Genomic DNA, 24,587 nt, shown 5'->3' with positions numbered 1-24,587 from the left:
CTGTAAATCATAAACTATAGGAACTTAACTTCCTTAATGTTTAAATGGAGCAAATATTTATGCCCACCAGTACCCAAGAAACATAAAGATTAATTTTCCTGTTATATAATCCTTGCCACAGGTATGAAAAACTCTGTCTATGAGTGAAACTGTTCACACATCTGCTAGAATCCCATACAGGACCACTGTCACACATCCAAGAAGCTTTGCTCAGTCAACTTTGTGATCCCCTTGCACCTTTGCTAAGAGCACCCATGTGAGCTATGTACTACTATGGTACTCTCTCTCTCTCTTTTTAAATACATATTTTTTAAAATTTTATTTATGCATACAAAACTGGGGCACAGGCCAGAGATGGTGAGAAGATTCACCAGAGTCAGAGCGGGGAGCAGAATAGACAGAGCGATGAAATACACTGCTGAGGGGAGCAGCAGGAGGGCCGGGAGAGGTCTGCCGCACCAAGTGGATCACCTCCAGGGCAGGCGGGGATGGAACTCATGTTGAAATGATTTCAGCTTCTTAGTGCTGTGCTTTAGCCCACTGCGCCACCGGGAAGGGCCTATGGGACTCTATGACTCTTTTTTTTGCCAGACTCTCTTGTGCCCTTCCTTAATGCCTCCACAGCCTTCAAAATTCCATCAATATTCTGTCGTATATTCAGAGCCAAAGAAGATACTTGCTAGAGAAATTGATCTTATCTTAAATGCATCTTATTTTCTAGCCTGCAAAGTGAGGTAAGTGATGAACATTTATTATAAATCTCTAAAAATCCTAAGAATTGTCAGATTGCTATGACGATGCAGAAAAGCATACAGCCCAAGGACATACTGTAGCCATGGGCTCATCAGAACCTTCTTCAATCTACTTTTTGTACCCCAGATCTACTTTTTGGGCTGATTCTCTGTTCCACTTGCCAATACCCAAAAGCTGAGACCTCTTAGGAGATTTAATTAGCTCAAAAGTTCCATTCTCAAGTTCTAAACACATTGGAAATTAATACTTTGTAAGTGCTGATACAGAAATATGAGCTTAGTTCTAAGAGTTCAGTTGACTATCTCTGTGAACCCCAGACTTGGATAGAGTTAAACAGTCTTGATACCTGAACACTGAAGACCTTCTTCATTGTGTCAGTCTTCCTCTGGTGGAGCAACAAGCCATTTGCTTTCTCTGGTCTGTGCATACTCTCCAGCCTTACCTAACAACTAAATCACCTCATGCAACATGGTGAAGAGAGAGTAGGAACATATTATATCAGATCATCTCTTTCTACATGGGAAAACAAATATCGAGTGTGAAAAATACTTACCTTCTTTTAACAGAAATAAGGAAAGGAATATGTTTGTCACTTTGTATTGTCAAACAACTATTCCCACCTTCAGTTCTTTCTTATGAAATGACCTCTAATTTATCGGTAGGATAAGAAGATGACTTGATCAGAAAAGGAAGCTCATACACAGGTCTAAAAGCATAATTAAGAACATTACAATCAACCAAGTGTGTTTAACTTGAAATTGGTCTATGTGTGGGCAAAGATCTCCTAATCAAAAGAAAATTTTTATTCAAGGTTTCCTTTCTCTGATAAAAATGAAGACTTCTAATAGAATCTTTGTTCTTAATTCTTTCCTCTTTGATATAGCTTCCTGGAGGAGCATCAACCATATTTTGAAAAGGATAGAGTCTGAGGATTTTAAAATGAGTCACCCTTGAAATGATTATACCTACTTGATTGGTAAAAGTTCTTTGTTAAGTTCTCTATTACTGTGCCCAAAGCATCCCTGATACACACAAAGACAATATTGTTGAACTCCGTTGTTACTCCGTTTACTATCTATAAATCATATACTTTAAAGTCTACCTTGATTGAGGTACAGAATTTTTCCATTGTCCCAAGAAACTCCTGGGTCAGTCAACTTCTTCTTATTTCTAATACCATAGATTAGTTATACTGATTTTAACATTTCATATAAAAAGAATCATTTTAGTATGTACTCTTTTGAGCCTAGATCGTTTTAAGCAGCACAGTGATTTTGAATTCATCCATATTTGTGAAAAGTGTTTCTATGTATAAATATAGTTTGTTTATCCATTTACCTGTTAATGAACATTTGGGTTGTTTTAATTTCATTTATTTTTTGCTTTGCCACTGAGACTACAGCTGCAATGAATAAATATGTAACAGTGTTTTTGTGGACATATGTTTACATTTCTCTTAGGTTAATAGCTAAGAGTAAAATGCTGGGTTATATAGCTTGCATATGTTTTACTATAAGAGAATGCCAAAACATTTTCCAAAAGATAGACTTATTTTCAGTCTGTAAGCACTATATGAGAGTTCAGATTATTCCATATCTTTCCCAATGTTTGACATTATCAGTCACTTGAATACTATTTATTTGGAAGGGTATGTGGTGATATTTGCTTATCATTTTAATTTGTATTTCTCAGGTTACAGATCATGTTGAGGATTTTTTTATTGTTGATTTGGAGCAGTTACTATCTCTCCTGCAAACGAGTTCTTTGTCAGTTATATTTGTGAATGTTTTCTCCTTGTCTGTGATTGGACTGTTCTATTCCTTTTATTATTCTTGTAGCTGTTCTTAATGATTTTTTTTTAAAGATTTATTCATTTGCACATACAGAACTGGGGTACAGGCCAGAGGCTCAGGGGTGGCGAGAGGCTTCACCAGAGACAGAGTGGGGAACAGAACAGGCAGATCGACGAAGTACACTGCTGAGGGGAGCAGCAGGCGGGTTAGGAGAGGTCTGCCACACCATGTGGTCACCTCCGGGGCAGGTGGAAATGGAACTCATGCAGAAGTGGCTTTAGCTTCTTAGTGCTGTGCATTAACCCGCTGTGCCACCAGGGAGGGCCTCTTAATGATTTTTAATAGCAGAAACCTTAAAAATTCTGACCATTAACATTTAATCATTTTTTTTTCTAATTACTAACCTCTGTTGTTTTTACATTTAAGAAACTTTTCTTAATCACACATTATGAAAACATTTTTGTATGTTTTTGCCTGAAGATTAGTACTTTGACTCCTTTTGGTCACAAAACTATCACAAATTACTTTTTGTTTTGGAATTTAGACATCATGTAGATACAGTTATGCAGTTGGCCTAATATACTGTATTTAAGAGACTTTCCTTCACCCACCCTGCCCTTGAATCATCTTTACATCTTTGTCAAAAATCAATTAACTAAGATGCATGTGACATAAATTTTGGTTCCCTCACTCTGTTCTATGTATCAGTTAGTTTATTTTTGTATCATTGAAATATAAAAATTATAGTCCTAAATTATATTTTGATATCAGGTAATATAGAGTCTTTACCCTTGATAATTATTTTTAAGATTTTCCCCTCTCTATGTTATTTGCTTTTTCATATAAATTTGAGAATCAGCATGTTAACTTTAGTACAAAAATAGTGTTCTGGGTCTCTTATTGGGATTAAATTACAATTGCATACTAATTTAGAAAAAAATGATTTTTTACATATAATCATGTTGTCCACATATAGAATTGGATTTTACTTCTCCTTTTGTATCTCTATGTTTTCTATTTATTTTACTTACATTGTATCATGATCCCAATAATGAATAAAAGTGATATGTGACCAATCTTGCTTGTTTCTAAATTTTCCAAGTTTATAGGAAAGATTTTAAGTTTTTCACTAATAATTTTTATGCTAACTGAAAGCTTTCCATAGATGTTCCATTTCATTTTGGAAATGAATGGAAATTCATTTCTATTCCTAGTTAGTTCAGAAAATGTATTGAGTATGTTGATTTTTCCCCCAAATACTTATTTTGCATCTACTGAGATAAGATTTTTTAAAATTTTAAATGAATACTTTCCTTAGAATAGATTTGATGAGAAATCCAGCTTTATTATTTTCTGCCATATTTCAATAGGCTTTAGTTTGCTCAGACTGAGTTTTGGAAACTCTTGCATTTAAGTAGAACTGAACTGAAAAATCAAAAGCCTAAACTTGTTAGATCAGCCAAAGAAAATCAGACTGAAAGGAGAAATGAAATATTATAGCAGTTTAAATGAAACAAATGTCTAGTCGGAAGCAATCTGTACTCTCAGTTTCAGATTGGGCTCACCAGAAGTTATTTTTCCTTCTTCCATTCATTCATATAGAAAAATTCTAAAATGTATCTATTGTTACATTTTAGAAATAAATAAATGTATTTGTGTATGCATGTGTATATCGTAAGAGAATACAGATTGCCAGATTTTGCATCAAAATGATGTTATCACTAGGTAAATTATAGGACTATCTTCTCCAAATAATTGTATTTTATGAACTCTTACCAAAATGATATCTTATTTTTACAGCCCAAAGGAAGGTACTATTTTGAAATCACTCTCACATGAAAATAGTATAACCTGTGTATCTTAATGTCACTCATCTATGACTACCCAGTTACCTCTTCACATGGCAGAGACAGACAAATTGCCATGCACAGTCAGTGTTTCTGCAACATCATTCATGTTTGTACTGGACAGCACTCAAAAGTTTTGTTTCACTTCTGCTCTTAATATCTGAAAGTAAATTCTGTGTTTAGATTAAAATAAAATCAAAATTCAAAGAAGGGAGTGACTGTTTGTAATGCCCAAACTTGTATTATCACAGTACTCATTTCCTAATGTTTGACTATTCTGATTGTTTTTATTCCATAGAGTCCTTTTATTCCATAGAATCCTTCTCCTCAGCTCAGACTGTTGGATTTAATGATAGTAGTTGAAGTATCAGGGATGTGTGACAACTATTTATTCCTTCAACAAGAATAAATTTATTCCTGGAGATATTTTAGGCATTGAGGATATAATGGTCAACAGTATAAATGAGATTCTTACTTCCATAGACTAAAAAGATAAAGGAATAAATGGTAGCACTTCGTAATTGCTAAGAAGAAAATCAAACATGTATGAAAAAGTATTATCCATTATAGACTGGTGATCAAGAAAGTCCCAGGTGGTGAAATTTAAGTTAATTTGTAAGAAAAATCAGGCATGGAAAAAATAGGTAAAGCATCGGAACAGACGGAGCTTTAAGTACATAATCACTGATGTCAATAAAATTCAATGTGTCAAAACACAGGAAGAAGATTGGTAAGGCAAAAATAATAATGGACATAAAAGAACACAGTAGGAAATGTGGTTTAAGAGGTAGACAAAATGGCCCTTGTATGACTTCTGAAATGACTACAGATCATGGCATATTAGTCATTTCATTTTGTAGCTTTTGAGTTTCTTTACAGAAGTAATCTCTCACATAGCTTCTAAATGTAAGTCATAACTCTAATTTTAGAAATTATGCAATGGTATAAAAGTGACAAAATGTTACCTTCATTTGGATGTGACTTAGGAATAAACAGTACATAACATTTGATATTCTATTTCATTTTATCTCTGCTTTTAGCTTTACATTGTAGTATGTTTCCTTTGCTATATCATGAATATAGTTATTGATTTTCTATACCTTCCATTTCTTCAATAGTTAATAGCAGATAATAATCCTTATAATAGTAACTGGGCAGTCATGATGTGAGATAATGGATATGAAAGCTTTTTAAAGAACAGAAGTGCTAGACATACAGTGAGGAGCTGAAATTTAAGTGAAAAAATGCTAGCCTATAAAAGACTGTGAAATAGACACTAGGTTCTTCTGTTTGGTAGGATCAATGAAATCGCCACTTGTATTAGTTTCCCATGCTGCTATAACAGATTACCACAAATTTAGTGACTTAACACAATAAAAAATTATTTTCTAACAGTTTTGGAGGTTAAAAGTCAGAAAGAGATTTCACAGAGCTAAAATCAATGCATTGGCAGGGCTGTATTCCTACTGGAGCCTATAAGGGAGATCTCATTTCCTTGTGTTTTCTAGTTCCTAGAGGTTTCCTAAATTCCTTAACTCATGGTGTTGTGTTTCCATGTTCAAAGCCAATGGCATGAGACTGAGTCATTTCCATTTTGCTAGCTCTCTGGCTCTAACTAGATAATCCTGCGTCAATTTTTCATCTGAAGATCAGCTGATTAACAACCTTAACTCTGGCTCTGATGCCTATTATGTAATAAATTCTCAAGTTCTGGGAATTAGGAAGTAAATATCTTTGGAAGATAATTATTGTGCATCACATTCAAATGGATTTTTAAAACTTATGTAGGCAGTAAAATTGTAGCAGTGATTTTCATTCTCAGGAAAGAGCATATGTGATTAAGGCTGGGTGTGTCTCAAGAAGAAAAAGAAACAGTCAGTTCCCTATGGGTTCTAGGTCAATCTACACAGAAAAAGTCAAATTTTTGAGTCTGCTATGCTACGCTAAACATCTGCTTAAGTCTCCATTTTGGTCATACAGTTTGACCGTCCCAGTACAAATTCCATTTGGTCCAGTCAATCGATTACCTAAACTTAAAGAATGTAAACCAAAACCTCTGACGCTGCAAAGATTCCTCCCAAGTTAAACAAGAGCAGAATGCTTAATACACTGGGACGATGAGTATGCATCAGAAGGCATGACCAAGAATGCTGGGGAGTCATAGGCTGGTAATGTAACTTTGCATCCCAGAAAATGATCAGCAGAATGTCTTGTTAAATAAGATCAGAACAAAGATTGAGGATTGGAAGCTTGATTTCAATCTTTAAACACTGGTTTAAAACTAATCCAGAGCCACACACTCATCCCCTAGGTAACCTAAGCATACATTTGCTTCCTCCTAACTTTTGTCTTTCTTTTTCTGCCAGGAGTTATTGACTAAAATCATTCAATCACTATAAAGGCCAGGTTTTACCTTCTTGGCAGCATCCTGCCATAACAACTTGCTCCACAACTCCAATTTCTTTTACAGTGTGATATTGTCTGACATATCACAAACCCTCTAGTGTTTAGCCCCTTCTAGGAAAGGCCATATAAGGTGAGATATAAGAGCAAATTAGAGGTTTATTTTCATAGTATTTTTAGCCCCAGTTTCTCTCTTTTAGACAACTGCTCTTTAACTTGAATTCAATGAAGCTATACCATTTCTGTAAATGTGGTCTTATTTAGTCAATAATTCTTCCTGTTGACTTTTATTTAATAGTTCATTATAAGAAAAATTATCTTGGACCAACTTGTCTACTGTTGCTTTGCCTAACTTAGCACGCAGCCATGACAAATAAGAACTCTCCCTAATGCCAAGACTGTGACAGCCAGGAAGTTAAGTATAACATATGATCTGTGCATAACTAAAATTTATTAAAATCATAAGCATCAAGTATTAATCATGGGCACACTACCCACAGGGCTTTCTATATTAGGCAATGAAGATAAATAGTTTTGAGACATGGTTTCTGCTTTTAAAGGCCTGACAAGCTCTTTGGTGTGACAGGATCCATACATAAAATGATAAGGAAAAGTGTAGGGCAAAATGCCAAGAAAATAGTCGAGGCAACGAATGCTATAGTATTTCAGAGAAGCAAAAAACTTATAGAGAGAACATTTATTGCAAGCTTTATGGAGCTTGAATTCAGTTTGTCTTGCACAAAGGTAGAGTGGCCAATAGGTCACTCCAGGCAAGAATACACTGAAATTTACAAAGTCACATAGGTAAAATCATGCATGATTTTTCTGAGGGACAATGAGATATCCATTTAGATTGCACATGTTATATTTGTAGAAAAAATAAGCAGGTCAATTTGAAGCATGACTGCATGGAACACTCCATATCAATGTGATTAGGTTGATCCTAAACTAGGACAATAGGAGCAGGTGTTGATTAAAGAGATATCAGTGTTAAGAGCCATTTCTGGGGGAAAAATCAAAAACAGAAAACTGGCATAATGTACTAATGAGAGGGTATTGTTAAAGTGATTTGCCTCTGGTTATCTCTGTAGCTACACTAATGTCTATACCTAACTCTATACTTACAAAACTGCACATATTTGTATAATTTAACCTATTTACTACATTAAATGTAACCCATTTTATCTAATGCATGATGCTGTTTTGTTTTTATGAAACTGAACCATGGCACCAAAGAGGTACTAAAAATATTGGTTTTCAACATGTTGCTATATTGTCTAATATTGCTGCAATTGAAAACTGTAAAAACTATGCCATTTTAAGCTGACTGCTTTTCTGAAAAAAAAAAAAAAATACTCCTAGGTGAATACATTTCAGTAAATACCTGTCTCCTGGAGACACATGGAAAAACCATATCCTTATCCCAAATTGCAATTTGCTGTCTGACACATTCCACTCTGAGTTATGTACCTTTCCATCTTCCTAAAGCTGATGTAGTTATGTGGATGTGTGAGAGTGGGTTTTATTCCCATAAAATGCCGTTATGTCTGGTGGCCTGACTCTAGGAAAAACAGGGATGTGGCTTGAAGAAATGAATTCAGTATGAATTAAGTTAACGCACAATATTCCTTGGTCATGGTTGGAAATACAACCTGGAAGTTAATGGATATTGTGATTAGACAAACAGGCAATAAAGAAAAAAAAAAAAAGCATTTCCGATCCCTCTGAGTTTGTCTTTGCCTTCAGATTGGAGGATTATTTCTTTTGTTTAGATATAACTCTTCTCATTAATACCAAATGACAAAATATATACACAAAATTAAGGAATAATTAGTGCCTGAGTGAAAACATTAAGATAAGAGACACTGGCCCTCCCTGATGGCGCAGCGGGTTAAAGCACTGCACTGAGAAGCTAAAGCCACTTCTGCATGAGTTCGATTCCCGCCTGCCCTGGAGGTGACCACATGGCGTGGCAGACCTCTCCTGACCAGCCCGCTGCTCCCCTCAGCAGTGTACTTCGTCGATCTGCCTGTTCTGCTCCCCACTCTGTCTCTGGTGAAGCCTCTCACCGCCCCTGCACCTCTGGCCTGTACCCCAGTTCTGTATGTACAAATAAAATAAATCTTTAAAAAAAAAAAAAAAAAAGATAAGAGACACTTCATTTCCCCTTCAAAACCAAAGTTCTTATGCTTTAAACATACAGCTAAAATACATATATTAAATAGTAGTGTCATATAAATGTATGTCAGATTTTAGTAACTATATGCTACTTTATATGTCTAATATCATTAAATAATGAATGAAAAATATATTCACAAAGTGAGTCAATGATTCGCCACTGATTCACCATTCAGTCACTTAATAAAATTATATTAACATTTATGTGAATGTTATTATATGTATGGCATACCTATAATGCCATGTTATTCTAACATATCTCTGCTGAATTCCTTTCTCAGTCCCTTTGTAGATAAAAAATGTTCTTACCTAACCTCAGAGTGTTTCAATTTTTTCATATCTAAAATGGTATTAATGTCTATTAACATAAATTTTGGTGAAGTTTTAACATGATAAAATTCCAGTATAGTATGCCACATTTCTAGCATAGTGTCTGGTACATAATGAGTACTCAATAAATGAAAATATTTTTGTTGCTCTTGTTTTATATCAAAAATGCTCTGAATCAATAACTTAAGACAAAATCACTTATGAATTTCAAGTGTAATCATGCTTTTTTAGTCCTTTTGTGCTTTGGCTGGTTGGAACATCCTAGATCCCAATTTATTATGCTCTGGAGACAGGAAATGTTATGGGATTGGGCTGTTTTGGTAACTGAGAGCATTTCTCAATGGCTCTTGACTACTGTGTATTATGTTTATAGCTGAGTCAGAGTCTCAGTATTCTTCCTTTCATTTTGAATTTTCTCTTATTAGTTTTAGTCCAAGTAGATACAATCCTTTAAAAAAAACTCTGGGTTTTATATATGTGAACTTATGACCTATTCCATTACACAAAGCCACGTGAACAAAAGTCTTCGCTTTTTTTTTTCCTGTCTATTTGGGCTTTAGTCACAGTGCTTTGAGCAACTTCTCGAATCTTAGAAGGCCTGATTTGCTGAGGAGGTCAATGAGTCTCTGCCTTAACCTTGTGAAAATCTTGCAGACCCACCAGAGATTTGACCCTGACCTTGTGGCTGCATTTTCTGACACTGTGTTGGACTGGATCTTTGTCCCGTGGCGTTTCTTACTTTGAGAAACCTGCTGGCTACAGATATTGTGAAGTTCCTTATATTCTGCCTGAAGATTATATAATTCTTTTCCTTATCTATTTTCCTGTGCTTATCATAAACAACTGAAGGAATCATTTGGGACTTAAAATATTTCTGCTTCAAAATTATCTTCACTAGATTCAAAGTTTACTAGGTATATTCAATATCTTCCATGTAACCACTTTTAACATTTTCTTATTAATACATAACTATTTCACTGTGCACAGAGAATAGAGAAGTAACATAATTATCTAGTTTTATTATTATGAGTTGATGGAAAAATAATGGACTTATAGTTAATCTACGTGCCCAGTTTTAAAATAAAAGGACATCAAATTAGACTCTCCTGCTACAAACTAGTCACTTGATTTGCATCATTAAAAAAAAATCTTATACTTTTTCCCTAAGTTTGTGGATTTAAATGAGGAGTTTTAAAAGATCCCTTCCAAATCTATAATTATATGATTCTATTAGCTAAAATTAATACAGTTGGGTGTTTTTAATTTGAATCTCAAGGCAATTTTATGTATACCTCTTAAGGTTTGAATATGTTATAGCATTCTTTCAGAATAAAGTGTAAAATAATAATAATAATCCAAGTTAAAACAATAGCTTATATGAAATGAGAACATACTAGGATCTAGGTCATGTTCCTGTACTTTGCAATGATTACTATATTTAAACTTCTATACAATCTATGAGTTATTCACCACAATGATGATGGTGGTGATTATGAAGCATGCTTACTGGCCTTTATACAGACGAGAAAGCTGAGACACAAGAAGGTAACATGTCCAAATTCATGTAGATAAGAAGTGGCAGGGTCAGGAATTCAAGACAGATAAAGTAATAACAGAAATCAGAACTGTAATTATTGTTATTAAATAAAATGTTTGTTTTGGTAAGCACTTTGTGGAAATTAGTTACACAAAAGTATGATGAAACACATTCTCTATTCTCTAGGAATTTATTATCTCAGAAAACACATGGAACCCATTGTAATTCAGCATGGAGCTTGAGGAAACAAAGGTAACTGTTTCAGTCAACTATTGATGTAGTAATAAGATTGCATGAACTTGACATTTTTTTTTATAGTTTTGAAGCCTGAGAATTCATAAAACAAGGCATTGACAGATTTAGCTCCTGGTGAGAATCTGCTTTCTGACCTGTACACTGCTACCTTTTTATATTCACCTATTTATTTTAGTGAGTCTCTTCTAAGTCTTCTAAGTCCACCCACCCCCTAACTGGTTCAGTGTAAAACATGGCTTGATGCTTCTAGCAAAGCATGTCTACCTTTGAAATCAAACAACTGTGGTACATAAATTCTTTTGAATATTCAAATATTCTTTTGCTTCCTATTAATACTATCTGAGACTCTTGAGAGCATACTATGTACTCTGTCTAAATGCTGACTTGATTTGCTCCACAAGGTTATAGATAATTCCAAGAGCAGGGTAGGGAGGAGAATGCAAATCTCCAGGGAGGATACCAATCATTAAACTGAGATTTTGTGTTTGCAGAGCCAAGACATAGCTACGGGGGAATACCACTGAGGAACATTAAAGAAACATCAGGCTGACTAATAATAAGAATTTCCATCCAAATCTAGCTACCAAATCAAGTGAATCTGCAATAAATATAAACCCACATGCAATAGTCTCTCTCTAGGGAAATCTAGCATTTTCCCACCAGACAGAATTGTTCTGCACAGCAGCCGTTTTACAGAGAGGGTGACAGCTTGTCTGTCTTTCCCTGCTGGGATCAGATCAGAATGTCAGCTATGCTACCAGTCAAGGCCTCTTCAGACTAACTGAGGTGACAATTTGCCAAAAGGAAACATTCTCTCAGCTATAACATCCAAGGGCACAATAATAAGAGTAAGTTCAGCCAACACAAATGAGATAAGAAATTTCTTAATATTCATATAGGACTAAGCTTTTAAAATTCAGAGTTCCAAAGAGGCACAGTGTCAGGAGTCTCTAGCTACAAGATATTTTGAATAGAATTAATGATTTCTTTAAGAATATTTTCCTACTGCTTTGAAATGATGAAGCAGAAATTGAGCTGTAACTAACTTCCTGAAAACTTGCAGGTTTATAGTGTTTCCTATCATTAGACAAGGTTCTTTTTTGACCTAATATAATAGTAATGATCATAATAGTAATTATTTTAATGTTGGGAATTAGTCACTTTTTTAAAATGAAGATGACAGACTCCACAGTTTCTTTACATCATTCATACCCAATGAAAAGTTTGTGCCCTATGATTATCCTGGTAATAATGATATAATTTAAGTTTTCTAGAATCAACTTTCCTGTAAAAGATTTATATTGTCATAGAATGTATGTCAGTATCAAATGGCTGTCAATACACCAGTGAGTAAAATTTAAAAAAAAATAATTAAATAATGTAAAATTTTATCTGGAAATACCCTTCACCTCATATATATTATGCGCCCAAGTAAAACACTCATATAGGAGGCAAGTATATTACACTGATATGTTTCTTGCAACATGGTACAAAGTTATTAGATTGTTAGTCTGTATAGATTCTTAGTCAATTTTCTACAGAACTATTTTTACTATTTAGTTTGGTGTTTTTTATGTGTGTTATTTTTTTTCTTGAAATTTAGGAGTAGATGTTTATCTTATGCAAGCATAAACATCACTCTTATTCAAATAATGGAAAAGAAACCCTCATACTTATTTTTCCATAAGAAATATTATGAGGCAAAACCATCTTTACTAAGAAAATTTCTTCATTAGGTACTGAGAACCTATCACTTCTTCCAAAACACTAAAGTGTGTTCAAAACAAAAATGGACCTATAAATGAGGCATAATTCACTAGATAATCACTTTCAAGGAAGAGTACATTTCATCATAGAGCAATTTGTCAGTATGTATCATTATGTTATACTACAAAGATGTTAGCTAATGAAAGCAGTAATATTAAGATTATATAGAAAATTTTTAACAGTGTTACCATTAAAGTAAGAGGAATGATATATATTTTTTTTAAATCTGAAAGAAGTTAAGGGGATGATTTGATCATTTATAAAGATGTAATATTTCATATGAACTACTACTATTCTTTGTTGTGTAGTTTCTCCTTATCTGCCAATTGATAAAATTATAGCATCAGTTGTGAAAAAATGGGGGAAGAAAATACCAAGCAGCGCAACAACAAATAACAACCACAAAATTGTATGAATTTTGTCTTCACTCAAAATTTTGTGAATGTGAATGTGACAAAGCATTTCTGTTCTTCTTACTTCATCTTCACCAACTTTCTAAAGTTTAGTACATATGTGGTTCACATATTTTACAGCCCCCCTCCTTTTTTTCCCTGGAATTACCTTTTGCTTTTTGGAAAAAAATTATTCAAAATACAAATAAACTATTGTGCACCATCCTCATCACACACTGATTTTTAAGAGTTATGCTTGAAATCTTATTTAGAAGGGAACCCTCTCCCCTGGCTTCCTAGAGCATGATTTACTCAGCACACTTCTGTCATCTCTCTAGGTTCTTTTCTCACTTTGTTTCTGCAGCAGAAGTATTAGTGTGCACGGGATGAATAAATTGGCACGTTTGGTTCATGTTCTCCTACCTCCAGTATTGCTGTCTTGGGTGTGACCCAGTGGGTAAATTTTAATTCACAGGTTCAGTGAACAGGCCAGTGACTTGACACTAAGCCACATCCTCCCACTGGATTCCCTCAGAGATATAGCTCTACCCATTTGGCTTTGTCCCCCATCCTCTTATTGACCCTTTTAGTTAGTTACATCATCCTAGCTTTCAACATTACCGAATAGAAATGACTGCTCAAATAGAACTTATATCTTTCTCTTGAAATGTTCTGAAATGTGGTTCTGCAATGTAGTCTTCATCCCATTAAACATAGATTTTCCATTTGTTCTTTTGGCAAGGTAGACAAGCAGAGCTATTATCAGGTTTTTTTGTTTTTAAAACCTTATTCAGACCAGCAAAATGGCTCCAACTGTTCAGGAAAATGACTGTTAGATTCACTTGGGTGAATCAACCAACTCATTTGCCACAGAAATATCTCCAATGGTGATTCTCCCAGCATGCAATGGATCTGGCTCAGATTTCATTTAGAGAAAGATGGATCCTTTCCTTAGCTTGTCCCAAACTTGTTCTGCAGAGTTGCAATAAAACCTATCATTCCTTTGTGGTTATTGTTCCAAATAGCTATTTACTTTTGTTACAATTGAAATATGCAATCACTCCTATTTTACACGTGGAAAAAATTCACAATGTCTTTTAGTCCCTACAGCGAAGATATTTTACACTTCACCAGTTTTAGGAATATTGGTATAAATTAACATTTCATGCTGACTGGCTGAAGTCAGAAAGGTTGCTAGGTACTTGACTAATTTTGCCCAAAATCTGTTCATATAACTAGACCCATGTTGAATGCTCCTGTCAGAAAAGTAGATTCTTTAAATTTAACTTGTACACACTAAGGAGTATTTCAAACCATATTTAGACCAAAGAGTGAGTGATGTGAATATGAAGGCCAAAGATTGAGTATTGTACAGAATAAAATATAGCTAAATGGTGTACATTGGAGGCTGATGAAATTTCTCTGCTAACCCCCAAAGTAGCTAACATTGAAAAGCAGGATACTTGAAACCCACCATTATTTTTTGATTATTAAATGATCCTTTCCTAAAAGGAACAATGCCTTCACTCATTAACAATTTGGAATAAATGAATACTTTAGTTTTGGATTTTTTCATCTGTCAAGGGCTGGAGAAATAGAATAAAGTTTAAAAAACTGTTTGACAATAAAGTCATATTTATTAAGTCCCCACTTGTGTTAGATAAAGTTTTGCCATTGACTACTTGCCACTTCTAATGTAGATATAAGATAGATGCATAATTCTTGTATTTTAAAATGTTTGTTGACAACAACTATTAACGCAAGTGTAGAACCCAGTAAACACCATTGATCTAAGTCATTTGTCACACCCAAATTCCTTGCCTTAGCACATAACTTTGAATCTAGAGGTGACCAGATAATTTGTTTCTCTTCAAGAGTAAAGTGAATTCCTCTAAGAAAATAATTCCGAGAAAATATTTTACTTTCTTTCTTGATGATACCAGACATGACAGGTATTGTTCCTCAGTTTCCTCTGTTTTAAAATACAGGGTTGAAGTTTTTTAGCCTCTTGCTATTGTGATGAGACAAACACAAGGATTACAAGCAAACAATACAAACATGGCAAAGCAAAAAGGTAGAATCAGAGGCCCTAATGGTGTTTTTTAGTAGCTAACTCAAGCTATAAACAAGTGCCAATGTTCAGATTTTTTTTCTTAAAGCAAACGTTTCTTTATGAAGCGTTTATTCTGTTTAAAACCTGTTACCTGCAAATGAAAACATTTTTAGGTGATCGATCATGTCACTTTTGACATGCATGTCTCTCTCTATTCATTCCTATCTGATAAAATAAAAATATGCCACCTGTGTTGCCACTTTTTTTTTTTTAAGATTGATTTATTTATTCATATGGAACTGGGGTACAGGCCAGAGATGTGGAGGGTGAGAGGATTCACCAGAGACAGAGAGGGGAACAGAACAGGCAGATCGAGGAAATACACTGCTGAGGGGAGCAGTGGGCGGGTCAGGAGAGGTCTGCCTCACCATGTGGATCTCCTCTGGGGCAGGTGGGGGATCGAACTCATGCAGAAGTGGCTTTAGCTTCTTAGTGCTGTGCTTTAACCTGCTGCACCACCAGGGAGGGCCCTGTATTGCCACTTTTAACAAAGTTGCAACATTGTTTTTTTTTCTCTTATTGTCCTCTCATCTGTACTTCTTTCTATGTACTAAGAACACATGGATAAATTATATTGATAAACAATTTGATAAATATTGTCCTTCAATTCATTTTTTTACCTTATATTTGACATTTTCCTGATGTCCCTCCAATTTCTAAAACATACTCTGAATAATATCTCGTAGTCCATTATATGTATGAATTTTAGATAAATTTGCTATTCAATAGTTTTGTTTACTATATTTTTGTTAGCATTATTGGTGTGAAGGTCAATCTTATATTTATTGTTTGTGAACATTTGTGATTATTTTTCCTCAAATAAGCCTTTAGAGAAAAGATATTCATATTTTTGAACCTATAGATATCAGTTATCAAATTTAGTTCTAAAAATTTAGCAACATTTGCATAAGAAATTATTTTCTTCATTCTTATCAAGAGAAAATAATGCAATTTCCCCATAATTTTTTCTGAGTGTACCATATATAGGTAATAACAATGGCTACCTGTGTAACCATATATGGGCAATAGCACAATGACAAGAACCCGGCCTTGCATCCAGGTGTAAGGCACCAGATCAGCTTAAAAAATGGGACCTAAAGCTTATGTGAGACCCTTCTTCCTACAGCACTCACAATAGCTCTAAACCCGACTCCCAGGAGCTCTGTCTCAGCTCTGCCTTTTCAGCCTTTCTGTCTCCTAACTTTCTTCCTGGCTGTCGGACACAGAAATCGGGACATAACAAGTATATAATTGATATATCATTTTATTACCCATTTATAATAAGAAATATCATATAATTAAACCCATATGAATTTACTGAAATCAATTACAATGGAAAAATTTGGATACAATATACATCTCTACAATATTTGCCATTAATGAAAATCAGGAATATGTCTATTTGTCTTTCTCTACTCTTCTTTATTTCTTTTCTTCCATTCCTTAAATCTTAAACATATTTTATTTTGTCCTTTATCTTTATGTCTTAGTTCATATTTTAACATATAATTTATTCTGAGCATTGTTTTCCCAGATGTCTATTTTCAAGAAATACCCTAAAGGGCCCTCTCACTGTTAACTTTAGTACTTATCTAATTCTCTCTCAGATCAAGCTACATAGGAATGATAATATAAATTCAAAATGACTCTACCACATGATCTCAGCAAAATAACTCCCACCAACTTTTTGCCTCTACTGTGTGTCTTCCCTTTCTCCTTTATATATTGAAACTTAAAAATATTTTTAAATCTATTAAATTGTTGAGTTTTTTGGGTCTCACTAAAGTGCCTGTAGATCTAATGATGTGTCCCAAGTCCAATCTCTGTGTATGAAGAATGACATTTTAAAAACCTAAGTCTTGCATATATAAAAGTATAAAAATATGATCTAAACCAAAGGTTGAGTTGGAAAAGCTTAGCTTACTTTTTACTTCAAACCATTGTAAATTTCAAAAGGCTTACATACCTCTCTTAGTTCAACCCTGTGTGCTCTTTCCACATACTAAGTAGTTTTCTTATAATTTAGGTGTCATCTTTAACATTATTGATGGAAGTGCTCTCTCAAAGTGAATCCTCATGAATATTTAGCATGGCTGGCATTGTAATGAAAATTGGCTCTCCTGCCTTGTCATTGACTTATCAGGCCTCATTTTAGGGCATTCCTTTAAGTAAATAACTCTTCATTAGCATAATAATAGGGAATTTGTACCAATCTCTATAATAAAGGTCTGTGTGTGTGTATGTGTGTGTGTGTTCCTGGCTAGATTTGAAACCAAAGTAAAAGTAGCTAGGCAATGCGAGGGATCAGTGACTGTGTATTTTCATCTTTACCTTTTATCTTATACTTACCAATAAGTTAAATACCACCAGCTAACACATTGCAAAGTTAGGATCAACCTTTTGAGGAGAGCTGGCAAATAATTTAACTTTTAGCTGAATTACTATAGCAAGAATTGATGGCAACAATTAACTGCTCATAAACCTGTACATGAATCATCTATTAGAAACTTAATGGAGGAGTGTTCACCAGTATTGGAGAGATTGCCTTGATTATAGCAACTGTTGGCTTCTTGATGGCATAGGCAGTAAACTGTCGTCTGAGGGCTTAAGGTAGATGTCTCTGTCATTGCTAAAGCTTTCAATAAAGCTAGTATCAACCCTGTTGTATAAATAAATACTTGTTGGCTAAATTTTTGTCCATGTTTGCTAATTGTCACTTGTAGAAATTTAAGTTCCTACCTTCTACAGAGAATATGAAACAGGTACCCTGTCTTTTTTGATTATATTTCAGAAGGATTATTCCTTGGTTCTTAGGAAACACACCTGCCTGTAAACAATTTACATCTCAAGGAGGCAGAGAAAGAATTACAATTGCAAATTTGCTAAAGTATGTGCTTTAAAAGAGAAGGGGTCAGAGTTAGGAAAAAGTTAAGTTTACCTTCATACCAAATCACACAGGACTATGTAAGCAGAGAAATACAGCAGAAAGTTATTTTAGTGTTTAGAGCCAAAAACAGAAGTAAAGTAATTAGAGCCACTATCATTAAGGGCCTAAAAGTCTCATTAGTAAAATAAAATAAAGATGAAGAGTCAGGTAACTAGAGGGTTAGAATGACATACCTGATAAAAAATAAGTCTTTCTTTTACTGATAGAAGAAACTTGTTTATAACTCCTTATAGATTTAGTAAATACTGACTCTTAGCAAGGTGTCTCTATTCTTTTTTTTCTTGTTAATTCATGAAGGTCCTAAAATAGGATTTCTCTCAGAACTCACTGTGTCCTACAAGTCACATAACATATCACTCATAGTTTCTGAATGAGGAGTTGATAACTATGCTTTAGTTTTGTAACAGGAGGGATCTATGCTTTAGTTTTGTAACAGGAGGTCCCCAGGAAAAGGGGAGGTTCCAGGTTCCCAGAAGGAGAGTGGAACAGATCAGGGAGGAGAAGAATCTGGAAAGGGGACTAAGGAGGAAGGAAGCAGGATGGAGAGCCAGAAGGTAACCTGAGGGAGCTACATGGAGCAGATACGTGAAGAACTGTGGTTTCTTCTTCTTGGTCTCGGACTCGTTGAAACAGATGTACGTGAGAGACCTGTGTGGAGGTTAATTATGGCAGCATTTATCTTGATTTTGATTTTGCTTTTTTCCTCCAAGACTTGTCTGGCCATTTCTGACGCTGTTCTATGGTTCCCCTCTAGAAGGTGCTTTAGTCTTAAGACAGGCTTTCAGGCCTTGCTTTGGGCAAGTCCCTTTTGGGTAGACTTTTACCCACAAGGAGATGGGTAACTTTGAGTGTTTGATTTAGAAACTATGTTTTTGGCTTTTCTGTATTGCACATTAATTGTATAAAAGTTCCTTTCCATTAAAAGTCTTAATATGTTTTGTCTTGATGTAGCAGATGGCAGATCCTATTTAGCACAGGCAGGTTTGGGGTTCAGTGGTTTCCCTCTCCTTGCCCTGTAACAGTTTCATTATATGGAAAATGGTGATAGAAAAATAACAAAATACCACAGATTGGTTGCCTTATAAATGACAGAAACTTATGTCTCACAGTTTTGGAGGCTGACGGTCTGAGATCAGAGTACAGCTTAATGGAATTTTGGTGAAGACTCGCTTTCTACCTCATAACCAGTACTTTCTCATTGTCTTCCCAAGGTGAAGGGTCAAGGGACCTGCTGTGGGGTATGTTTTGTATAAGAGCACTAATCCTAAATAAGAGCACTAATCATGAGGTCTCTTTCAGCAATTTAAGCACAGAATTTAATCACCTGTACAAGTCTAATAATAAGAGGTAATATTATGTTCAAGGAAGATTCTTATCAGTTTTCCTAAGCTACAACACAGGGTATATGCATAGAAAGTACATACATGATAAAACTAGAAAAATGGGTGGAGCAAAATTCTTACAAACTGTCATGTTAAGCTAGAAGAGGCTTTTTTTTTTCCTTTTCTCTCATATAATTTGGAATCATTGAAAGATACTGAGTGATTGAGTCAATCAGCAACATACACTGAAGAGTATATATCTGTTAAAAGTACAGAAAATGGATTGTCTAGGAAATAATGAATTATAATAGACTATAGCATCAAAAGTTAAAAAAATAAAAAAAATGGGCAAAAATATTTGAAGGTTGCAATTTTCAAGACAAACTTTGATCAGCTCAAGGAGCTATATTTTAATGAAGGTATTAAATTATACTTTAATTATCTCATAATTGATATTAAGAGATTTCACCAAATCTAATTATTGTTGGAAGTGGACATATTGAAACACTGAATAACTGTTTTTTTCTTTGGATGAGATAAATTTATGATAATTTTCTAATCATTTGTTTCAGATTCAAAACATTATTCAAGTCATTATTTTGGAAAACATGAAGACATAAAATATTCAATCTAAGAATATAAAGTTTTTAAATCATAAAACAACTACCCAAATCTCAAGTTTGATGCTTCCATTTTTAATGACTTCTACACCTTTTTTTTTTTTTAAGATTTATTGATTTATTCATATAGAACTGGGGTACAGGCCAGAGATGCGGAGGGTGAGAGGATTCATCAGAGACATAGCAGGGAGCAGAACATGCAGATCAATGAAGTACACTGCTGAGGGGAACAGTGGGTGGGTCAGGAGAGGTCTGCCATGCCAGGTGGATCACCTCCGGGGCAGGCGGGGATCGAACTCATGCGGAGGTGGCTTAAACTTTCCAGTGCTGTGCTTTAACCTGCTGCGCCACGATGGAGGCCCCTCTACACCTTGTTTTTTAACCTTAAATGATTTCATTTTAATGATATCCATTTTAATACAGTACTGGAAACCTGTAAATTTATTATATTTTTCAAATTTTCATGTGCATGTAAGAGATAATGCTTGGAAATATTAACATAAGATTAAAAATAAAACATTAAATATATGTGTCATGTGCCCTGCTTAGTCAAACATACTCAGATATAAATATAGCTGCATATTTTTTTTCTCTTTGTCTACATGTAAAAATCTGCAAAATACCAGTTGAGACATTACAAGGTAATAAATGAGAGGAGTCAATATCTATTGGGCTCTCTGTCCATTTGCAATACACATGGAAAGTGACCTGAGCAATAGATTCAGATCCATTTGAACTGGAACCATAAGTAATTATGATAAGTCTGTCCATGTAGAGAGATTGTCAGTATGTTTCTTGATTTTCTCTTATTTAAAATTAACAATTTCATTGTAAATTGCATTCTAAAACAGCACTAGTCAGTTATTTTATTTTTCAGAAAGTTTAAATAATTGCATTCTAAAATAGCACTAGTCAGCTATTTTATCTATCAGAAACTTTGAATAATCTTCTATTTAATTAAAATGTATATTTTTGTATAACTTACTAGCAAAATTCTTGGATGAATTTGAAATAGATAAACCAAAAATATGTAAAGTTAAAGGAGGCTTATAAAAATACAATATTTGGTAAAGACAAAAATGGTAAATGGAGGTAAAGAGAGAATGGGAGAGACAGAAATGGGGGGGAAGAAATGGGAGAGAGATATGTATATTCTGGAGAAGTAAACTTTTCTAATCATTTTTTTCTGGGAAATTGTGGTTTTTAAATTTTTTAAAGAGAATATCAGATAAGACTGTTAACTTCAGGAATTTCGTGATGACCAACTTTGTTTTTCATTCTCAAGTGTCCTCATCTCTAAATGAAGGGCTGATAAAATTAGGGCTTGGGGTTCTATGTACATGTAGCATGGTTGTATACTGAACTGAACCCCTCGTTGAAAATAGTATGTATTATTGGACCCAGAAGGACTGTAGTTGAATGACCTCTTCCATTGACAGCTGAATCATCTGTGAATCCAGGGGGTTATGTTCTTATTTTCTCTTCATTTTCTTTCCTCAACTTACCTCTCTCTTTTTCCTTTGTTCCTTACCTCCTAGCTCACTAATGTTCAGACTTCTTGATTCCTTCAATGAACACAATTCAAAATAATACTTCAAATTAAAATGTCCCTGAAAATGTTCACAAAAATTCATTGCAACAATTGCTTAAGTGGCTGCTAATAAATCCTTTTAGAAAGCAGGAGGCAATGGTGAAATAGTTAGATTTCCTTACGAGGAACTGTGACAGAAAGAGTATGGCACTGGTCTTGATTTCAATGATGGATTTAACAGATGTCAAGTTTGGCAAGGAATTATCCTACAAAGAAGACAGTGTGGATGGAGCAAGTTAAAACAATTTCTAATACAGGAACAAAAGTTCAAAGGTTTGTATGTTATAATGGTGAATCAAGTCATTTGGTTGAGAGCATAATGTAGAGTTTCAGTGCTTTACAGTTCAGTCATTGCATGGCTAGTAGAATTTCTCAACCTTCCACTCCAGGGATTAAAAGTTTGCCTTCAGTTACACAGAGTACTTTCCCTTTATCGTATGATGAAGTCAGAGCTGGGGGAAAGTTAAATCATAAATTGGAAAAAGGTTAAATTACTAGCAGAGGATTAAAAGACACTAGAAGGGAAGGGTCCATGGAGGCTATTTTGTGTGAGATGTCTGGAACAGATTCTCTTTCTCACAGTAAGCAAAGACATCTACACCTTGCTCTTTTCTAGCAGATAGTATCAAAAATTGCACCTAAGGCTGGGCCCAGTCATTTCAGGGAGAGATACGCAGATGTGAAATGGATGCTGATTATATTTGGCATGTGAACAGAATATTTTTCTCACATATGACTGAAGAACAAATCCAAATTCATGGTGTGGAGGCCCATGGAAATAAATTGAAATGAAACAAAAACTCCCATCTTTGTTAGAATTTTGATAACTGGGTCACATCTATCCTTTTCTTGTGATAGCTTTAATAGCTGCCAATTAGAAGAAAACTCTTGGTTCCCTATTATAGCTGAGCAGTAATCTACAGGGTAATTACATGGCCCTATGGTAAAAGTTTAGTTAAAAAGCTTCTGCAGGGTGAAAAATTTATTATTTTGCTTGTGGCAAGGTTTCTATGTGATATCAAAAAAAAAAAAAAAGAATCTCATTTATTCTGTGACTGAATTAATATAACCATTTGAAACTATAATTCTGCCTATGAAAGATATAGTCCCTTTTCATTCACATCCTATGCTATTTTGCCAATTTTTAACTCAACTCCACACTATAACTTTATGTAAAGCAGGAACTTTAAAGTAATATATAGACTACTGCTATGATTCTAAAACAGAATGATTAAAATAGGAAGAATTAATCATCTCTGCCTGTAATAAAATTTTATGCATAATTTTTGGTGTATACTATCATACTTTGTACTGCATCAGAGGTTTGACTTGATGGGAAATAAATAATCCTCCTCAACAAATAATTTTTAAAGAAAGACTTGGGAGATAAAAATATGTTTACTTTAGTAAGTATACAGTCACACTGGTCCATTACCTATTCTCCCTCATAATTCACAGAAACTGGAAAGTTCAGCCACTGAGAGTGATAGAATTTTTTTAAAAAGAAAAGAAGGGAGAAGCAATAGAAAGTTCTCATTGCCATGCTAGAATAAGGGGTTACAGGTTCTTGGTGCTGAAGACAATACAATATCTCAATTCAAAGAAATGCAAACAGATCATAGACTATGTCCAATTCAACCTGACTCCATGACTTTTGAGCCAACTTCTTGTTTTTCTTTGCTGCTTTTCCTTCATCATCATGTATTGGCCAATAATCTCTATAAACTGAGGAAATATGTTTTTTTTCTCCACAACCTAAAGAAGCTTACTTTGGCACACTGGAATCTTGGCAGCAAGATTCATTTTCTTCTAATGTTAGACAGTTCATTTGAAACAAGTCCAGACATCAGATAGTGGTTTTTCCAAGATTCTTGGTTGCCCTTTCATTTAAATTTAAAAACAAGATCATTAAAACCTTAAAATATCTAATGTAATCATATATAACCTCAAAATAACTGGTATATAAAATCTGAGTTGACCCTTCCCTCTTATTTATTTCCCTCTAGTTTGCAGTAGGACCACTATACTTTGTAGACTGACAGAAGCAATTAACATTTAATCCTGATTCTTTCTATGTCAGGAGTCTTTTCAAAGTGTTAAAATTAGGATTACAATGAAGACAAAGCTTGAGGAATAGAATGTCTTATGTTTCTAACCTATTCTGGTCTTTAAACACATACACACTCATACCACACACATACACACACACACAAGTATTTTACTATTTTACCTCATATTCTGCGTACAACCACATAGGAGGCAATTGAATGGACTTTATTATTTGTTAAATAAAACAGTTTAGAAAGTTTAAATGCTTTGAATAAGGACTTAGAACAACTCAAAAAATTAACTAAAAGTCAGCTTTCTCAAATCATGGTTCAATCTTCTTTATTTTGTACTGTGCTTCTCAATCATGCTTGTCCCAGACATGTGCATTTAGGAAGGGTTTCAAAGATTGCTGATGAAAATATATTTGAGGATGCCTGCATTTCGGGAAGGCAAGTGAAAAGACACTAAGGAAGGTGTGATATGTGGGAGGTGTTGGAGAGTGAGAACTCTGTGGGAAGGGAGACAAAAGGTGGTGTTCGTGGAAATTCTCATCCCTTTACATACTTACTGCGCTGTGAACTGTACTTTCTTTCTTTCTTTTATATTTTTTTAAAGATTTATTTATTTATACAGAACGGGGTACAGGCCAGAGATGCGGAGGGTGAGAGGATTCACCAGAGACAGAGTGGG

This window comes from Condylura cristata, unplaced genomic scaffold (assembly GCF_000260355.1).
Source record: "Condylura cristata isolate star-nosed mole 26May11 unplaced genomic scaffold, ConCri1.0 scaffold00020, whole genome shotgun sequence".
NCBI lineage: Eukaryota > Metazoa > Chordata > Mammalia > Eulipotyphla > Talpidae > Condylura > Condylura cristata.
This window is presented reverse-complemented; position numbering follows the sequence as displayed.